Source organism: Anser anser (assembly GCF_964211835.1).
Source record: "Anser anser genome assembly, chromosome: 3".
NCBI lineage: Eukaryota > Metazoa > Chordata > Aves > Anseriformes > Anatidae > Anser > Anser anser.
The window spans coordinates 83,973,170-83,995,482 of NC_139722.1; the positions used below are offsets into that span (position 1 = coordinate 83,973,170).

Consider the following 22,313-nt stretch of genomic DNA (forward strand, 5'->3'; position numbering starts at 1 on the left):
TGCTTCCAGGAAAAAAAACACTGACTACGGTAGCAACAGAACCTGGTCCTCCTGGTTTATGAAATAAAAACTAGCAGTGTCTTATAGTCCATTTTCCCTGCATTATCTGTGCTCTTCCCCCCAAACTAGCATGCACTGATATGTATTTCACTTAGGAACTCCAGAAACACAGCATGGCACAGTGTTGTCCTGCTCCTGTCTGCATCTCTTTTAAGATAATTTCACTCAGAATCTTACTTTTTTCTGCCAAGCACAACATCTACTGTGCCACACATCCTATTCCTGACAAATGTTTTCTGCAACATTCATTAGAACTCCACATCTTCTTTCAGCATTTTAGAGTTCCTTTTCCCTTTGTAACCACCATGTTTCATGCTAAAGAGAACATCTCATTAATTATTTATTCCTTGATTTAATGCAGTGCTGAATAAAGAGTAGCCAAATGGCTTCAGCTTACACTTTGCACTATAGAAAACCCTGAAAAAGGATTCATGTCAGCCACTATGATTCTCAGGCGTGAATCCTCTAGAGCAGCTGCATTAAACATTTTATCTAGCCCTTCTTTTGAATCTAATTTTCCCAGGTATTACCTTTCTGGAGATCAAGAAGAAAAGAGGTGTAGTCTGAGCAGCATGTCAAATGGGTTACTCTTACCCAGCATTTGTCTTTTCTGTAAATTAATGTCCTCTCTTAGCAACCCAGGAACGCATGACAAAACAACTCCTTCAAAGGGAATCACAGAAATCCTCACGAGAGCTTTCATTGTGTATATTTTTGATAAATTACTTTCAAAAACACTAGGTCAACCTCAAAGTGAAAGGTATATTAAAGAGAAAGATTTACTTCAAATATTAACAGCAAGTAGGTTGAAGCTCCTTGGGAAATAGATACTATTTCATATTATGAGAACAGGACATGCAGGAATCTAAGACTAGAATTATATCACAGATCATCATCTTTTACAGCTCCAAAATGTATAATTAGATTTCAGCTTTAAAATACTTTATATTTTTAATATTTAAAACGTGTATATAAGTTATAAAGAACAATATTTTTGTACTGGAGGAATGAAAGAGTCCTCCCTTGACAACACCTAAGCACTCAAGCAAAACACATAGCCTTCTGAGGGGAACTGGGAAAGGTGGAAATAAATGCACCATACAGAAAGATTCCTAAAAAGTAAGAAAAAAAAAAAAACTTTTTTTCATTCCATATGATCAATACACTTTTCACTGTAATGAATTAAGTCATATAAATGCCTCATGTCATGAGTCTCAAGAACAGGTTTGGTCTTAGGACAAAAATTAGGTTACTTCGCCTTCCCATCCCCAGCATCAATTAATTCTATAACCTGTAAATTTGTATTGACTCATCTCACTTATTTAGCTGTAGGGACCAAGGACTGCCAGCCTTAACCTAAAGAGCCTGGAAACTTTAAATGACATGCATTGGAATTTGTGGATTATCTCTTTGTCAAGTAGAAGTTTACACACCTAATTATTAATGAGATTGTTGCTAATCTACTTAATTAAAAAACTAAATAGTCTTTCCACGACTTTTAGCCTTCTGAAGATAAGAAACTGAAACAGAGTCAATAGGATACTACAAAACCTAACGCTTGTTTCAAGCAGATCATCTATTATAGTAAACACATCAGTCAGAATTTGGGTGATTGCTATTCCCACTCCAGTGTGTTCTCCAAATGGCAGAATACATTTCATTCAGGTTGGTATTTACAGAAGAAATACCACATGCTGTAGAGAAAAGGTTGCGGAAAGAGTAAGCATTTCAGTCAGCTGTTTTCTTGTGAGAAGCTTACTACTCTTGTCCCACTGCAAAAAATGTCAAAACTCACAGTAGACTTCAGCCATTATTCATTACACTTGCAGTCATTCGCAAGTGAAAAAGCTAACAGCAAATATTTGTAATCATGTTTCTGAAAATAGACAGGTGTGGTGATTTGATGTTCATAATGGCAGGTTTGAAAGAAAGAGCACTCTCAAAACTGTCTAAGTCAGTTCACCCACTTACAACAGCAACTTAAAACAAAAAAATATTGCACATATATATGAAAACTGTAGGAAAAAAAATCATCTAAAAATAATCAGAAATTTCCCTTGCATGGTTGAGAACAAACATTGTTAGTTCAATTAGCAAGAATTCAATACAAGAATTAATGTATGGTTAAGTTAGCCAGAGAATATCCATGAGATTCCCATATTCCTCTAAAAATATTCATATTGCGACACTAACATTCCAGAATCTAACATTTATGTAGCATTTAGTAATGAATTTCATGTCATTTTTAACCTTTTCACAGATATGAAGAGATAACTATCCCAACCAAAATCTAAATTTCTCAAGATTTTCAGAGAAGACAGGATTTCAATGACGCGTTTGGGAAATGGTTGCTGTTAAAAGTATTTGCCACAGAGTCAAAAATACTAACAAAATATGAGAGATTAAAAAAGGTAGATTCTCAGGGAACACAAAAGATGACCTGTTGAAAGCAAGGAGAATTGAGCTGAATTAAAATTTTGCTTCAAAACATATGTAATACCCCTATGACTGTAAGAAAATATCTGTAGTATAAATAGCAATCATAGAATCATAGAATCATAGAATATCCTGAGTTGGAAGGGACCCTTAAGGATCATCAAGTCCAACTCTTGATACCACACAGGTCTACCCAAAAGTTCAGACCATGAAGCAATCTTTCACTGTTGTACCAAAGTAATTCTAACTGCAACTCTTCTTAAAATTATCTTATATTTTATTTATTTCTCAATTGAACTTCTTCTGATATATTAGCATACTTATGCTGTTGCATCAATAAATCCATATTCACAGTGATGAAAACATTTGAAAATAGTAACTCAAAAGTGATATGTTTTTCATACATCTGAGTTCCACTACAGATGCTCACCAACTTGAACTGAAGTTTTGTGAATTGGAAGTATGTGGATAAATCAGTCATCCTATGTTTGTTCAGTCATATGGTTCAAAAGCTCTCTTTGTCCGAGTCAAAGATATCTGGACTTGTAACTATACAATAACTTCACTGAGTGCAATTCTGAGTTCATTGCAAAGACTGTAACTGAAGTCAGGTCCATAATAATTGTAAAAACATGAAACAGAATGACAAATAATAGTAAGTAAAATAAGTAAGTATGGATGTACAAAATTTCTATTGAGGATAACACCTTACTTTTCATAACTCTGTAGAACTTAAAATTTGATTTGATTTATTTCATTTTTGACGCTATTCAAATGAGGACAGTGCATTTCTGATATACTAATTCAGATATCATTTCTGATATACTAATTTATACTAATAAAACATGTCTAGACAGGAACATGGTTTTGTCTGTGCAGTTTCAAGCAGAAACTCTGTCAAGAAGATAGAATAATATCAAGTAAATCTGCAAGTCAATACCTACAAATGAAAGGGATACTTTTGGAGACATAAGTTCTGCCCACAGCGCATGGTTCAGTTTGAAAGAGATGACTGCTTCCCTCTTGCCGTGGATGTTCCTGTGCCTTCACCAGTTTCAGTGATAAGAAAATTACATTTCTGATCTATTTTTCCTCCAGCTTCCTGTTGATACTACCAGAAAGAACTCCATACCTGCAGTGCTTTGGTGACGTAGTAAGAAGTTTAATGTTGTAGACTATGGTACAGTAGGAATTTCAAAACTGCTCCTTTTTAGATATCCAAGCAAAATTAAAAGGAATCTCAAGACTGCACACATGTATGTGCAGACATGCTGACTCATATACTCAGTATGGACACTAATATGAACAATTTCACAGTGGGCTCAAGAGCACAGAAAAACATGTCCTGAAAGAGGGGGCAATGAAGCAAAAAAAAAAGATTCATTGAAAACATCTCATACTATTTGCAAATACAGTTTGCATTTTAGAAGAGCGTAAGTTAAAAGAGAAATTAACTATCTTCGATATGAATCTTAAAGAAGTAACACTGTTCTGAAGCTCTGACAATTCTTTTTCCTTCTGCATTTGTTTATTCATTGCTAGTGAATTTGAGTTCTGAGTTCCCTAAAATCTTCTCAGCAGGCCTACAACGTCATCTTCACCTAGCACACTTCAATTACATAGAGCTCATCACTTTGTTGTGAAAAGATATGCAGCATACTAAGTAGAGGAAGAAAATGACTTCTCAACTTGCTGTCTGCTCAGTTGGAAAACACTCCTTAGGTTTAAACTCTACACCAGGACAGATCTGGCAGATAAAGCAGAGGAGTCAGTTCAGTCTCATAAAACGGTTTGGTACAGAGTGCTGACTTAATAGTATCTAAAAGTGGAAAGTACAGTGCCAGCAGGGATGGAAAAGTAAACAGGTGTTGTCACTGCAGGAGAGAGCGATATGCAATGTTATCAGTATCCTTACTGCCTCCATTTCAGACAGTGTAAGCTGATTTATGAAATCTTGTGGTAAGAAAGAAAATCAGCAAGTCAGAAAGTAGCCAGACCTGCTACTCCCAGTTAAGTCTGAACACTAAGATATATCCACTGTGTCACTGCTAGTAAAATCATACAAGGGTCAAGGTCAGACAAGTGAAAGCGCTATGGTATTAGTTGCTGGACATATTAGGCTTATATGGCAAGGTTTTGATAGTGGAGGGGTGCGGGTGTGACCTCTGTGAGCAGAGTTCAGCAGCTGGCCCGTGTCAGACCAGAGCCAGCTCCAAAAGGGACCCACCACTGGACAGAGCTGAGTCAGTGAGTGATTCTGGCTGGGCCCCTGGGAGAGATGATTTAAGAAAGGGGAAAACAGACAAACAAAACAACAACAACAACAAAAAACACTGCTGTGCAACAGCAGCTGGGAAAGAGGAGTGGGAAAACGTGAGAGAAGCAGCCCTGCAGACCCCAAGGTCAGTGCAGCAGGAGGGCAGGAGGTGCTCCAGGTGCTGGAGCAGCAGTTCCCCTGCAGCCTGTGGCGAGGCCCCTGGTGGAGCAGGCTGTCCCCCTGCAGCCCATGGGTCCCACACGGAGCAGATCTCCACGCTGCAGCCCGTGGAGGAGCCCCCAGTGGAGCAGGTGGATGTGGCCTGGAGGAGGCTGCGGCCCATGGAGAGCCCCCACAGGAGCATGCCCCAGGCCGGAGCTGTGTCCCGTGGAGAGGAGCCCACGCAGGCGCAGGGGATCTAGGGGGAGCTGCCACCCATGGAGAGGAGCCGTGCTGGAGCAGTTTGCTCCTGACGGATGGACCCCGTGGTATGGAGCCATGTGGGAGCAGTTCTTGAAGAGCTGCTGCCTGTGGGAAGCCCCCACAGGATCAGTTCGGGAAGGATGGCATCCCATGGGAGGGACCCCACATGGAGCAGGTGTAAAGAGTGACCGTGAAGGAGCAGTGGAGATGAAGTGTCAGGGACTGACTGCAGCTCTTATTCCCCATTCTCCTGCACTGCTCAGGGGGAGGAGGTAGAGGAGTGGATGGGGAGAAGGTGTTTTTAGTTTGCTTTTGTTTTCTTACTGTTCTAGTCTTCTAGTGATAGGCAATAAATTATATTAATATCCCTATGCTGTTTTGCCTGTGATGGTAATTGGTGAGCCATCTTCCTGTCCTCATCTCAACCTGAGAGCCTTTTTTTTTTTTTTTTTAATCACATTTTCTCCCCCTGTTCCTTTGGAGGAGGGGGAATGAGAGAGCAGTTGTGGTGGAGTGTACTTGCTCATTACTGTAAAACCACCACACTGGAATGGAGCTTGGAAATTGAAATTTCTGTGCACAAGGCCAGTCATTCTATATTATAACATTGGTAACTCCTGAAAGCTTCATTTTGGACCTATTTTTGAATGGTCTCTGTTTATAATATTACCTACAGTATTTTGCCAAACAGTGATTGATTTTACATCTTAAATTCTAAATGAAATGTGTTTACTTGTTACGAAGTTGGAAATTAATGAGTTGGGCAAGAACAGAAAATAAAATAACTGCCTCAGCTAACTACATTCCAGCATGATATAACAGGGTTGGTTTCAAAGATGTACCTACTTTCTTCAGTTGATTAGATTAATAGCTTGCCTATGATATTTTCCAGCTAAATTATTGCTTCCCAAAACACATCATAAATGCAACCAAGAACTGACTGTTGTCCCAGAACTATTGGAGGTCAGGGACTATCAGCACTTTCAGTGGCAAAAAATATAATGCTACTTCGAATCTTTATGCACTGTTTCACATTTATCTGTACACAGAGTAATTGATTATTATTTTTGTTTTGCATGAGACTCAGAACTTCTCTCAAGTAGACCAGCATAAATTATTCTGATTCAAACACTTTCCTGAGATAGACAGTGCTTTGCTTTCTTTTAAAGACACCTCATTTTCTGTATCAGGCGGTAGCTACTATATCCATTTAGAAACTTTGCCTAGGGAAAACAATTAAAACAAACTTAATGACCTTTTTATTAGTTAAAAGGCTTCCTTATTAAAGTTCTGAGGTCTTTAGGTAAAATTCCAACAATACAAAGTTGCATTAAGGTTCAAAACTACACTGCTAGAAAGTTCTTTAAGGTGAGTACCCATCAATAGAAAGAGGAGAGAAAAAAGAACAGGAGGAAAAAAGTGAGAAGCCAATATTCAAGACATACAAAGACAAAGACATCCTGGCCTTGAAGGAAGTAATTCTGCAATACGTTTTATCAATGTAGAAATAAAAATACATAGTGTAGTTGAGGTAGCACTGTCCACTGATTTCCTCCTTCCCTGTTTAGATTAAATCTACTCCTCATTTTTTCCTCTGAGTTACGTACAAAAATATTATCATGCATCTTTAAGAAGCTGCTTCAGTTTTCCCCAGAAAGGGACATGAAAGTTTCTGCACATAATTGATGTGCTTTTGCAGCATTTTAGACACTTCAGTGCAAAAGGTTATGCATAATTGTGTTATATTGCTATCATTATTACACAGCATGCCCAAAGCTAGCTCTAGCACTTATTAGATACCCACAGGCATCCTACGCAAATAGGTACTGAATCCTCAAGTCAACTTTTTTTTTTTTTTATCTTAGATAGCAGAGATATGCTATGAAACTGTAGACAAGCTGGGCTGTAAGTGTGCTGGATGACAAGATGGGAATCCAAGGGGATTTTGGAAGACTGGAAAAATGGTGTTAAAAATTTCAGATGCAGTTCACTAAGAACAAGTATACCATTCAACAAATATTTACCCCATAAGTTCAAAGGAAGGAAAAGCACCTAATTAGCATTCCTTTAAAAAGGACCTAGGGCGTAATGTAGTTGAGAAGCTGAACAGATGTCAACAGCAATAGGATGTCAACAACAACAACAACAAATCTAGTCTACAGTAAGCACCTCTTCTTGTCTATAACACTCAAAAGACTTCTTTTACTCCACTCAATACTGGTAAAGCCCCACCTGGAGTATGAGGCTGACAGTTAAACACTGTATGCACTGAAGATGCAGAAAAGAGTGCAGAGAAAAAAACATCTGAGGTCTCAAAATGATCTACAAGACACAGTTGAAAGAAATGAATCTGTTTGGTCTACAGAAGAGAAAACAGAGCAAATATGACTTAGAAAGAAGCAAATAAACATTCTGCAAGGTTTCTCTGAATATCATTTAAAGAAATAGTAGATTTAAATTACAGCAAGAAATACTCAGAATAGGTATTAGAAAACACCTTCTAGCCTTCTTGGTTAGGAGATCCAAGGTCTGAGCAATTGTCTGGTTGTGGAAACTGTATCAATTTATCATTTTTTGGTTGTTCAAGAATTATGTCAGATTGGGGAGGATCAATGTGGCAATATTCTGGTACTCTTCCAGCCTTATTTATGTTGTCCAGTGAATATACGTGCACATATATGACTACATATTGCTCATTCATATTTTCATGAAGCCTGTTTTTTTTTTTTGAAGAACAAACCAGCAAAAACATCAACACAGTGATAACAGCGAAAAAAAATAGACTCAATTCCTGTCTTTATCTGATTAGTACACTGTATAACTTTTTACAGTCATGACATAAGATTGTCACTTCATAATTGTTCTTCAAAATAAAGGTATGAAATTCTAATTATGTGTATCATGGTTAATATTTATGCCACAGTACCTTTAACAACTGCAATGCTAACATAAAACTAATTATGGTCAGATGTGATGTACTTGTCTAACTTTTTGCTAGTTTCACTGAGTGATGTTATGTCATCAACATTTAAGTATGCACCCTATTGATTTCAATCAGAAGTTCTTCTTAGAGTCTGATGACACAATATGGCCTACTGATATTAAAGAGCATATGAATACATTTTAAGCAGGAAGATAAGCATAGAAAATGATCAAAATCTTATGTTTTGTCATGCTGCTTTATTTCAAAGTGGCTAAAATAGAAGAATCATACCAAATGTTTTAAATGGTGATAAAAAAAATGTAATACTATATAAATAGTGTAGAATATAAATGGACCACTTCAGTCTCACAAATATTAATTTTACAAGATCCTATACACCCACTAGTATCCTTGGAAGACACTAATTATCATGTTGATATCATGACTTAAAAACTGTGCAAAAAGCTTATTTTTTTCAGGACATACACTGTTGTGTAGACATGATATATTGTCCATAATATATGATCCTCACAGGTTTGTACTCTAATTTTGGAAACATTGCATTCTGTGTTTTTGTTTTGTTTTGTTTTGTGGTTTGTTTTTTTTTTTTTTGATCCTACAGTCATGGAAGAATCTATAACTGTTTTGGTTTTGACGCAAAATTACCTCTAATTTGTCTCATCACAATATCTACTCAAGTTTTATTAACTTTGGATAAGTAGCTGGATCCTGCTTTACTAAAGAGTGGAGCCACGTCTGTGTGGCAAAATCTCTAATTTCAAAATGCGACTCTGTTCAATGGTTGTCAGCTGATGGTATCTGCACCATCTATGTCAAGAAAGCAATAAAACAAGATGGATCCGGTATTTGCACATTGGGATCAAAGATGGTATATATCATCATCATCCAGAGCTGTCAGCTGTTTGGAGGACATTGACACTCCTGTATGGCCTATATGCTTTCCTTTCATTTTTGTGGATATCAGGAGCAGAGAAGAAACTTGTGGGCACCTAGATCATATGGTGCTTTGTACTTGGGACTGGTTGTTCAAAGGCACACTTACGCACAGCAATATCCAAGACATAGACATGGCTGCCAAACTGTGGATAACATTTCAAAGGAAGATAACAAAGAAAGCTATTAAAAGGTCAGTCTCTCACTGCACCTAGATATCTTTGCAGTTCACAGGCCTAGACTTCTGTTGTTTTGTATCTTACACTTTTAATTTACACCTGTGAAGAACACTGAAAATCTGCTTCAGACCCACAATCGTAAGCAAGTCCATTTATCTTGTATCAAATTGTCAGTAAGAGGTGACACAGCCAGAAACTACAAGAATCTAAACAGGGAATGTAAAAAATAAAATAGTCTAAAAAAGGAAAAAGGCAAAACACCTGTCAAAATATACAAGCAAATATTTTGAATCTGACAGATTCAGATTAGAGTTAAAATATAGAATCATAGAATACCCTCAGTTGGAAAGGACCCACAAGGATCATTGAGTCCAACTCCTGGCTCTATACAGGACCATCCAAAAATCAGACCCTGTGTCTGAGAGTGTTGTCCAAACGCTTCTTGAACTCCAACAGGCTGGGAGCCATGACCACTGCCATGGGGAACCTGTTCCAGTCCCAACCACCCTCTGGGTGAAGAATTTTTTCCTAACACCCAGCCTGACCCTCCCCTGTCCCAGCTCCATGCTGTTCCCTTGGGTCCTGTCACTGTCCCCAGAAAGCAGAGCTCAGCGCCTGCCCCTCCGCTCCCCTCGTAAGGGAGCTGCAGGCCACCATGAGGCCTCCCCTCAGCCTCCTCTGCTCTGGACTGAACAAACCAAGGGACCTCAGCCACTCCTCATACATCTTGCCCTCCAGACCCTTCATTATCTTTGTAGCCCTCCTTTGGACACTCCATTCTAGTTTTATGTCCTTCTTATGTTGTGGTGCCCAAAACTGCATGCAGTAGTGCTGGAGATGAGGCCACACCAGCACAGAAGAGAGCAGGACAGTCCCTTCCCTCAGCCAGCGGGCAATGCCCTGCCTGATGCACCCCAGGATATGGTTGGCCCTCCCAGCTGCCTGGGCACGGTTTTTAATAATGAGGGAATACTAAGCCATTGCCTCTGAAACCTCTGAAAATCTAAAAGCTTGAGTGAGTATAAAAACCAATCATCCTGTTTCAATAGAATTCAGCATTCAATTGGTCTCCATGTGGATGAAACATATCCCACACAACCACACACATCCTTTACGGAGCAGGGCCCACACTCTCCTAAACTGACCTATAAAGAAGTCTTATTCAAGCTAAAATATGCAAGAACAATAAAGAAAGTGTATATAACTTTGGACAAGGAAATCCTTTAGACTGGGAAATTGGCCCTGGAAGAACTGCTTGAAATTCCTTCAACAATAAATTACCAACTTTGATCAATTACTGCTCTGAAGAATAGAAGGTAGACATTATTTTAAAGTTGTGTTGAAGTGTTTTTATTTATTGGCAAACGCTGCCTTTCTGATGGCTATTACTGTGATTTTTCATTTCGCTGGCTCCTTTTGTTCCTATTAACTAAGCATTACTCAGCACAGACAAGCATTGTTTTTAAGAGCTGATTTACCCTTGCAAATGTAGAGGCTTTCGTACTACCAGTCTTCAAGGACAGCCAGGGCTAATTGAGCAAAGGTGGAGCGATAAAATGAGTAATTGTGTCAACAGGGACCGTAGTCCTGAAAAGTACAACCTGACTGGTAATTACATACAAGTACATGTCAACATTTATCCTGAGGGCCGTGAGGTACTAGTCACGGCTTTTGTTTTCTCAAACTCACTCCTGATACCTTCGTGCTCTGCAGTATTGGAAAGAGCTAGCACCCTGAGGTTATCCAACTGAGAAACTAGGTATCTTACATTGTTTAAAACATAGTTTCTGAAGCATACCAACATATTGTCTTTTAGTGTATTTCTGTACAGAAATTGTCTTTGGAGACATATGCCAAATAGCAAGCATATAAGAAAATATTATTTATTCATGTGGTATTTAAATATCTATAGGCATTAAACCATATAATGAGTGTTATCAGCAACATATTAAAGATAAAATAGGCACCTTTTTTTTTTTTTCTTTCAATTTCTATTACTTTAATCAGTAAAGCTGTGAATCCCCCAAACTGCTAAAATGTGTAAGGCAGAATTGAATTAAGTAAACTGCCAGGATTAATGGGGAAGATACTTTTCAAGCTGTATTTTGGCTGACCTTCATGATTTAATTGGCAGTGCTGTAGAATATCTAGTGTCAGATAAAGAACTGGTTGAATAGTTGACTGCAAGCATTGGATGAAAATGCAAATGAATGTAATTAAGATGGGACACAAACACTTGCATTCATATTTCCTCACATGTAGGACCAAATCTCTGTCATTTGGACCACACAACTGTGTTCTCAGACATGGATTTTGGTACCTTCAGTTAGGCGTCAAGAAATAAAAAGCCTATTTTCTTTTCTAGGGTTTTTACATTTTTCTTCCAACATGTATTTTCTCTCAAGTTATCAGATCCTTAACTAACAAAGTTGCAAAAATTTAACTTACTGAGCTGACCTCGAGGATGTGGGTATCAACGTGCTCTCTACCAAATGCTGGTACTTCTCGCTACAGTGCCATTAGCATCTTAGAAAACCTCGTCTGACTTTTCAGAGAAAATATGACTGCTATAATTGAATTTAATCTAGAGGTACATATAGGTTCCATGACTTGAGATGAGAAAAGAGGGTAAATGAACCAACCCCCTCACACATAAAATAAACTAGATAAAGAGGTCAGTCAGCATTATGCATATCTAAAATTTTCTTTTGTCCTTTGTGCCTCTCATTTATAATAATAGCCATCCCAAGAATCACGGAAAAATCTTAAGTAAGAAATGCTGTATTAAGTGTCTGTAGGTTTTGCAACAACAAATAAATGATCAAATTTTATGAAGTAAATTAGACACATTAAGGCACTAAACAATTCTAAGAATAATCTTTTTGCTGTTCTCTTCTAAGTCAAAAAAAAAAAAAAAAAGAAGAGACAAAAAGAACCCAAACCCCAGAAAACTCCATTTAAGTTCTTGAATCACCCTGAGGTTATTCCAAGGCCACAAATCTCTGAAGGGAAAGTTTCCTCTTCCCTTGAAGAGCTACCTGAAAAAAACACTGTTCTGAAAATGACTTCATGTCAAGGATATATTCAGGAAGATTTCTATAGTTGCCTGTAAGGTAACAGACTGGAAGAATTAGTCTTTTGCTTTTCAGAATCCATTGCACATGGAGAGCTTCAGATGATCTATTACTTCAGACAGTGAGAGACAACTCCAAATTAAAATTTCCTTTTACATAGCTAGAAAAAGATGGATTGTAAGACTGCCTCCCTGTTTTGTTGTTGTTGTTTGTTTTGTTGTCCAATGCTTTCTTTGCCTCAGTAAACTCTAGCTGTTTTTTTCTTCCTTCCTTGTACAGGCTTCATCCTCCAAAAGAGAGGGGAAAAAATAAAAACAAAAACATTGAGGAGTCTTCTTTGGTTACCTGTGAGAGTGAGAAAGGAAGACTGCCCATATCTAACAATCTTTCACCATCGTTCACTAGACTGATAACTGAAGATGAACACTTCAATGTGACATATCCAATTGATGTGCTAATTTATCTGTGCTTCACTTACTCTTGAAATCACAGGGTGAAACAATCTATCACAAATTGAATCCTGTGTATACTACAATTAGGCAATGGTGACGCATCTTTATGCAAATAAGGCTTCCAAGCCACTTGCTACTTGTGAAGAAGCAGCAGCTCATGATATTACATTTCACGGATTCTCAAGTGTTCACGTATGATGCCGGTTTTATTACTGAAAAATAGCGAGGACAGAGACTAATTTTGGCATAGATTACTGGTCTACACATTGATTATTTTAATTTTTAAAATACAGAGATTTCAACACACAAAACCATATTTTAATTCTCCCTGTATGCTTGTGAGATAGCAAGAGACCTGCAGGTCACTGCAGTAATGATAAGTCACTGACTCATCGTGTATATGTAAATTATGTAGCCTGTACTATTGGGAAGCGATTTACATTGTTTGTAGTCTTTTTCATAGTGATGGCTGCAGTGAGTAAACATGGGAAAAATAAATCCTATTAAAGATCTTTGCTTTTAGCTGGTTCTCAGGGTGGCTTGGTTTAGAATGAGTTCCAGTTTGGACAAAAATGAAATATGTCATAACGGATTTTATAAAGGAAATTTGAAAAGCTACTAGGAACTGAATTTATTTTCTCCTACAGGAATCAGAAGTGGTCTTATGCAAAAGTTAGAAATGCTAGAGTCTATGATCATGAAACTTGGCTCTCATTTGATTAGCTACTGGTCTACTTAACATTTTCTGAAAAAGGCAGAAAGCTCTTTCAAGTGCTGTTTCCTAATACATAAAACACAAACAACCATCCCTTCCCCAATTCTCTCACAAAAAAGGGCATTCAAAATAATGGTCCTTTAAGGTAATTGGGCAGTTGGGTCAGATGACATGTGAAAAGAGGCTGAGAAAACCAGATTTTTGAATCTGGAGAAGATGAAGGGACTGTCTTCATCTACTTAACGGCATGTTTCAGAGAGGATACAGCCAGTCCTTTCTCACTAGTACACACTAAAATATATAACTTGACATTTAAAGGATACTGCAAGAGGTTTAATTTTATCTCTTACCTTATAGTAGAAGGCCCAGGCAAAAGCTTTAGGAGAAAAAAGAAAGCTTTTTCTATTATTTTTTTACATGCAAGCAAATTCATATGTTCATAAATATATTCGTAATGTCTAATTAATACCTATTGCTTTTGCTAGATTTATAGGTGATTGGGAGGAATTTTGTTGAGAAGTATCACTCAGAGAAAAACACTGTTATACCTTTTATGTCTTATATGATCTACCCTGAATAGACATGTAAGCAGTTCTGAGCCCTACCAACTGATGCATTAAAATGGATTTGTAAATCATTTTCAACAAACTTACAACAGAATTACTACCATTTTATTAAGTTAGAATCTTATTACAATCTAGCTGCTTGATTGGTATGTATTTTTACAACTGAGCACTCTGAATTGACAGCCTATCCTGCCTTTATTGTTCTTTCTAACTAACAAATAAGGTCACTAGTAGCTTTCAGAATGTTAAGAAAATTTCTGTATAAGAAAATATAAGGTGATTAACTTATATCAATGTTCCTAGGTTTAGTATTTCATCCATAAACTCCTGCAAAGCTTTTCAATACGGTCAATGGTACATAAATTAAGGGAGCACCTGCTAGCATAAACTGGTAGCATAAAAATAGGAAAAACAAATGGGACTACTAAACAGTGTTCTTAGCAATCCTCATTATGCTAGCAAAGAGCTAGCTTAGTGTTCCCCTATTATAACTAATTTCCACCTGTGGAGAGCAGCTTTTCAGGACTACATCCTTATGATAGAATTGCATTCCCATGCAGTTTTTACCTTGGGCTTCTATAGCAGCACTTCATGCCTATACTTGCATGGTCAAGACCTGGATGACCTGTGATGGTCTCACATTTTCAATACAATCTAATTCTGTCTCATCACTGTACAATTCTATCCCATATGCCCCATCAGTCTAGTGCAAGCTGTTTCAGTCCTCTGTGGTCCTTTTTGCAACAACTCAAAACTTGCCTTGACTGCATCATTTATTGTCTGCCTTCTTAAATTCGCCTTGTAGTCACTTCTGTTGCAGTTTTTTCTCTCTCTTGCAAAACATTTAATGGCTCTCAGAAATAGCTGCTGTATTTCACCTAGCTCTATTGCCTTTAATATTGGTAATGTCAGCCTTTGTTCATTTTCACTGTGTAAATACCCCTACTACAGTAAATGTCATCTCAATATAAACACTTTAGAACATTCTTCATGAACTACTACATAAAGATATACATTTTTACCAAGCAGATCAAATTCAAAATACGTGGTAATTGGGCCGACGTACCAGTGCACACTGCAAACATAATGTCTTGCATCATATCTTGTAATGACCCCTCAGCTCATAGGGAAACTCACAGGCTGTGAAATTTTTGTACTTTTCTCTCAGCACTTTAGTTGAATTGATACACATGTAACATGCTTCAAGCAGTTCTGCTGAGGGGAAAAATACCGCAATGGCTAAAGAAATTAAACAGATAAAGAGACCTTGGAAGAAAAAATGAACATGTGAAAAAGATTGTTATCTGTTTTATTGCAGAACATATTTTCAGTAAGAATAACAGCAAAAAAAGACCAAGAACTAGGAAAAAAACAGGTTTCATCAGTGCAGCCAATGACTGCACTGAGTTTAAATTATTTACAAAATTCAAGATGTCTGAATGTTTCTAATGAAATCAATTAGAATGATAAAAAGCGTTGTAAAAATGTTAAGTTTCTTCAAGAATCTACTTAAAAAGAAATGTAAACCTAATGAACTTTTTTCCTTGTGAAATCATAACTTATTCAAAGAGGAAGCAAAGCTTGCAGCAGTTTTGTGCAGTGATACATCATTTGCTTCACGTATAAACAAGAGATTAAAACCCCTATTTCCGTGCAGAGCACAGTTAACAATGGAGCTAATACACAAATTTTTGGTGCTTCTGTGGCTATCAATTCTCCTGGCTCTCTCCTTGAAAGAGTTATGCAAGAACTCGTAAGAATCATTGGAAGAGGGGAGCAACTCTTGTGGAGTTCTCCAAATTTGTCTGAGAGATGGCCATGGTGAGTCCAAATAAATCCCATACTAATTTGGTCTGAAAGCAATTTCTTCAGTTTCCAGTGCAAATATAGATTGATTTTTATGTAATTATATATTTTTAAATTTTTTTTTTCCAGGCAAAGGTCTGGCCCACACAGGTGCACAGAGATGTGTTCTATAATATGCATTTTGGAGCAATCCTTTTATAACTGATTCTTCTCTTAATTATCAATACTCCACAATCATCTTGTCACTGCATAATTTAAAGAAAACCTCAGAGGATACTTTAAGCAATGCAGGAGGGAAAGGACTTCCAAAAGCTGAGGTGTGTTACACCCATTGCTATATCAGCATCTCAGAGGCAATTGAGATGTCTGAATTCTGAATTACCTGTGAATATTTCAGTATTCAGTTCTATTTCCACCTAAGTAAGGAAAGTTACTGCAAAAAAAAATGAAGAACATCTAGGAAGCATAATCTTAAGAAAAAAATCCAACAAACAAATATTTGATATACAATTTTCAACATGCTTTTAAAGTCAGTAAAAATTATCATCATCATTTTATATCTGGAGAAATTGAAATGGTAACTTAGCCTGTATATTGTTGATCTCTTTACACTCCTAAACCTGCTAGATCATCCTTTTGCTAGCCAAGCCTGTGCTGAAAAAACTGTCAATGTCCCATGATTCACCGAATCCAGGTCTACCTAGTCCTGGTCCTTCCTCTGACAGCTACCAATCTGTCCTAAGTCTACCAAAGCCTAAGGACTTCTGTTAAGATTTCCTTGATTATGCTTCTGCCTTCCCCTTGCCACTGCATGGATCCTACCTCTTCCTTCTCTTATCTGCTCTTAGTTGTGGCTATGCTGGTGCTGAAACCAGAATAACAAGCCCATTGGGATGCAACTGGTTATGTCCAAAGTCATTCTGGTACCTCTGCACTGCAGCAGAGGAACAGTACAGAGGCCCTAACACTAGTCCTGCACAAAGTTAGCACTGATCCGCGTGGCTCATTGTTTGGACTGCATCAAGAGAAATGCCCACTTGTAGAAATCACTTTCCCAGATCACATCATCTTATTTTGTGGGTTTCAGATTTATGCAGAGGCAGTAAATGTGCAATAAGCTGTGCAAGGTAGGCAGTAGGTCTTCCAGTAACAATATCTGCTACATATGAAGACAATGATTTCTCTCCAGTTGGTTCACTGGGGAAACAAAGTTCATTAGTGATATCTACAAACACCGGGATTCAACCAATGCAAGCCAGATCAAAATAGCATTGTGAGAGTATGAGAATTTTAGTGGATTTCAGCTTGCAATATAATTCGCCTAAGATGGATGTAGCAATCTATCCAAAGACTGTAGGAATCTAGCTTAATAAAAACTTATAGAGAATGAGATGTCCTTTTGCTGCTTCCGTATTATAATATGCTATTTTACAAAGTACCTGACTTTGCTACACAAATTTAAAAAAAAATGTAATCTGAGCAGCTGTAGAAATCTATGCAATTTTGAAAAACTAATTGTGTAATTCAGACAAAAATCAACAGTTTCCAGAATAGACATTTGCAGAATATGAAATGATAACTAATTAAAACTGTGGTCTGCTAACAGCTACTCCCACAAGGTACTATGTGTAAGACTACACTCTAAGTTACTACTACAAACCTTCAGTTTTATTGACTTGAAAGCATATAATAGAAAACACCATGTACTGTGCATAACTCTGCATGATTGATATCACATAATCCACTACTATAATACTCCAAAAGATGAAGAGGCAGTAGCGACCATGTGATCTTTTCAACTACTGGTCTGATCCAGAGCAGTGTTATATATCTTTTCAAGGTATCTGGAAACCAAATAAAAATGAACATTGACTAGGTGTCTGATGGGTGACTTCTCTGGCATTAATACTTCTTAGTTCATGGGGAAAAACAAGCTGGTTTATGCTTAGCTGCAGGGCTGAATGGGAAACATGAAGATTGACTGAGTGGAATAATAAGTGCCACATGCATGAGTAGATGGGACTACTGTTAAGAGTTTGCGGCTCAGGGGAGAAAGGTGGAACAGTGTAAAGGATGATTTTTGTGGCAACAGTGGGAGACCAGTCTGCTTTATTTGAAAGGCAAAAGAGGGCTCACTGAGCTATTCACACTGAGAAGGAGCACAGATGGTTTATTGACATATTTATCAGTCACTCCAGTGACGGGGTAGCAACTTTTATGCAATGACAATGGGATTTATGTTTCTGAAAAGCATTTCAGTAAGGATTTAATTTTCACCAAATTCACCCACAGATGTATGCATACAAATCTAACTTCCTTCAGTTAGCATGGCTGAAGGCAGTTAAGAACCTCTAAATTATACTGTGCTAAATACTGAAATATTAATTAAAAATCCTTATTCCTTCCAGCACCAATGTAAATCTCACTGGCATTGCTGGGAATTTTGTGGTAAAGAATAGAAGAAGAGTATTTGGCAGGTAGAAATTCATTCATTAATCCATTTCAATAAAATGATAAATGTCATCCCAATTTGAATGAAATAGCAAATAAATACTATTTTTGTCACAGAAACAGATAAGATGGTGCTGGATAAACTGATCAAAAGGCTTTCTAGAGCTTTGTAGAACAGAAAGGACAATCTTTTTAAATAGTCATCATCGTCATTTGTACTTACATAGCACCTTGTCATCCTCAATGCTGCAAATTCTTTAATATGAAGCTTGAGTGCACATTGTGAAAATAAAGGAAAAACAGCTTTTTAGAAGGGATCACCTCTGGGATAAGTTGTAGTTTAAGTGAAACTACTGATTATGCAAAGTGGTTTCTTTCTCATTCTTACTCAAACTGCTAAACAATTCTGTACTGCAATGTTGAAGAGAGCATCACAACAGAAGACTGAAACAAGAGGAGAATACCAAGGAGCTTGGCTGTACTGCAGCACCTTGCTGATCAGTTCATACTCAGTCTTTGCTCTGCCAGAAAACTCTAGTCCATCCTTTCGTTAACCCTGGGGATCCACAGAGGTTTACAAAACAAAACGGCTGTTGGAGAGGAGATCCATTTTTTTTTTTTTTTGACTTTGTGAGGTAAGAGACTGGTTTGCAAGTTTTTTTTGTTGTTGTTTTTTTTTCCCCTCCCCTCTAATTTCCAGGTTCTTCAGAACAAATCACAATGTTTTCATGTTCACTCTGTATTTGAACATTCTCTCCACAAGGAATTGGTCACAAATATTCAGAATTTGTAGTATACTGCACAAAAGTAATATGCCACCAGTTCCTAACTGAATGAATGTTTGAGGCAGCTGAAACACCAACTTTTACAAATTTAAACATTCTACAAATATTCCTCCATATTGCATTATCATTCACTTTCTGTGAATGTTTCTGCCAGCAAAACAGTATTTTTCATATGCTGGTATAAAACAAACGTGAATAAGGGTCAAGCTTCTCTGAAGCTAGTTTATCTTAAGTACTCTGATGAGATCTATGGAGTATTTCATTTAAAAAAAAAAAACAAAAACAAACAACTGACTATTTGTTATAGCTTCTGTTATTAAAGTGAGATTTCAACATACATACCAAGTGAAGAACATATTGTTTCCATGGTATTACATATCCTGAAATATGTTTTCAGTAAGAACAAGGAAGACATGTCAAATAGAAACAATGTATTCTCCACTGCTGATCAAAGCAAGAGAATGTGTGTGACAGAACTGATTGTCTCTTAGAACAGCAAATACATGATGCAAGGAAAATAGACTTCTCATTTTTAGATTTTATTCCATCTGAAATAACTTAAGAGTATTTTAAGTTGAAGTAAGAGACCGACATCCTTTTCAGGTAAAGTACTAGTTCTGTTATACAGGATGTGGATCCACAGCAATGACAATTTAAATGCTGTTCCCTAGATCAGATGGGACAACTGACATCAGGAGCAGAAGTTTCTTCCGTACATTCGGTCCTGTATTTTGTCTGTCTTCATTTGATTCACTGAAAGTATCTTCATTTTATACAATGTCTCTTTTGTATGTGTGTTAATTTGAATCCTACACAGTTAATTGTTCAGTTTTTAAAAGAAAAAATTGTCTTTTATTGAGCATCTATATAGCTCTTGCTCTTTCAGAAAAGAAAGTGCCAAGAATCTACCAGAAATGATTTTTTCCATAGAGTAAACAACCTGTCTCCATATATAGGATCTATAGGATGCTTCAGGATAAATATATATACATTGCCAACATTCTCCCCCTTTTAAGAAAGTCATTGTGGTCTTTTGCAAGTGGATGTACAACAAAAGCACATAAGATAAGCCTTTATTATTTTCCAAGGATTGGTGGTATCCTAATCAATTCTAACAGACTTTCAAGAGATATTTGTCAGGAGACTAGGAAAATCCAAGGATTAGTAATAGACAGAGATCTTTTATAGGACACCATATCAAACACAAAAGAAATTGGAAGTTTTAATCGAGATGATGGTTTGGCAGTTTTAGACTGATTTCTTGCTGACATAAAGTAATTGTGTTGCCATCTGAGATATGAATTGAGTCTTCTCAGCATAGCCAGCCCAATCTAAAGTCTGTAAAGTCTGAAACAACCACACCTAATAAAATGCATTCTGTTCACCTGAATGTAGATGAGGAGAAATGTCATTACCCAGTAGGGACTACACTGTTAAATTAAGCTTAATCATAACACCGTTATTCCTCCATTCCTACAGAAACCATGACAAAACATAGCTGACAAACTAAATACGAAGCATTTGCACATGGCCTAGCACAGAAGTCTTAAGCTGAGGCAATAAGTAGTACTGTGCTCCCTTTGCCTTTGCTTAGCCTGCCATACTGTGGAGTGTTTAGTAACACATGGTAACTTTGCTAAAAAAAATTACTTCCACTTAAAAGCAGAAATCAAATGCTAAAAGAAAAAAAAATGGACTTGGGACTGGAGGGGACTGCCAGGTTCATAGAGTCTGCTTTCAGAGGCCATTATGCCATGCAGTGCTTTTCATGAGGTAATGATGTAACACCTTAAAGTAGCTAGGGCTTTCCACCACTACTCTAATTCTTATTGAGAAGCTGTTCCCAACGCTCACCACTCTGTTACTCAGGTGAAAGGTACTCACGGTCATTTAATATTTAGTTTTTCTCGTACTAAGAATGATGTAATTACAGTATCTCATTTTCTCCCTGGAACCATCATGCTCAGAAAGATCCTTTGTATTACCTCTAATATTACAGTAAAGTATAAATTTGTTTTCTCAACAAAATGTTTAATTCTTGTGATATTCTAACACTAATTATCTCTGATCTTAAGGCTCTGAATATTAGGCTAGACCCCCAAGAAATGAGGATATCATCCATTCATATTCACCACACTACCATGCTCCTCTGAAGGACACTTATCTCTACAGGCAAAACACATGTGCAGACAGAATACTGGCCTGTAAGTTAGAATCAGCATTTACCTGTTCCTGTGTATTTTAGTTAATAAGACATACAACTTGTAAATTTTTTCAGACTAACTTAGTATTTACTTTATTTCCATGTGTTTATATTAACCTAAATCCAGTCTCTTCTGCCCTCCCAATCCAAGACAGTCCTATAGTGATCCAGAGCTGTCATAGCTCTTACTGAAACATCACACTCTATAACACAGGTTGCATTAGGGAAAAAAAAAAAGGTTAAATAACACATTTGAAAAAAGACAAGATCTCAGGATGCCAAGGGAACAGACCAGTCTCTCTGTTTCTGAGGATATGCAGTTAACAAGAAGCTTTTTTCATCCTTCTACTCCAAGCAGAATATAATAATATAATATATATGAATACATATATAATTCTTCATCTTTTCTGAAATTCTTGCTGTAAAAAGAACTGGCACCTAGATCTGGACCTCCATAGTACAGGTAAGCCTTGTTTGCAGATCCGTATAAGATATAAATAGTACCTAAGACTTTTAACTGTCTTTCATTCAGTCAGTTTAATCCCAAGCAAAATACTCATCTCATCCCCAGCACTTGTAAAGAGGAAAGGAATGATTTCTGACAGCATGTAACATCTACACAAAAGGCTTCAGTTTCTATTTGGGGCCTCCTGACATACAACAGAAGTATTAACTGTAAATCATGATACTTAAAATATTGTTAGTAACTTAGAAAAACACCATTTACTCACATGGCTTTCAGATCCCCCAAAAATTGTTTTAGTGGTTTTCAACCTCAGAATCAAGTGCATACCTAGATCCAAGAAGTTAACATGTAAACAACCAGGGCAACATCCACATAGCCCTACAATATATACCTTTTGGCTGGAGATAAAACCGTTGCGAGTTAGCAAGGCAGTATCACATTCATAAAGTTAAGTGCTTTTTAGAAAAATATCTAGTACAGTTCAAAAGAGATACATCTTACAGCATGCACATTACTTAGGCAATGTAGTCCAACTATATTGTCTGTGTAATTCAGTTACAAAT

General features: G+C 37.1%; 1 long non-coding RNA gene across 1 annotated transcript; it reads right to left on the bottom strand.

Moving 5' to 3' along the window:
* Positions 1–12,154: 12,154 nt before the first annotated feature.
* Positions 12,155–22,026, bottom strand: LOC310897112. The gene is made up of 3 exons (XR_014582085.1): positions 22,016–22,026; positions 13,824–13,849; positions 12,155–12,651 (listed from the first exon to the last, which is right to left on the bottom strand). It is a non-coding gene; the product is annotated as an uncharacterized lncRNA (long non-coding RNA).
* Positions 22,027–22,313: the final 287 nt, after the last annotated feature.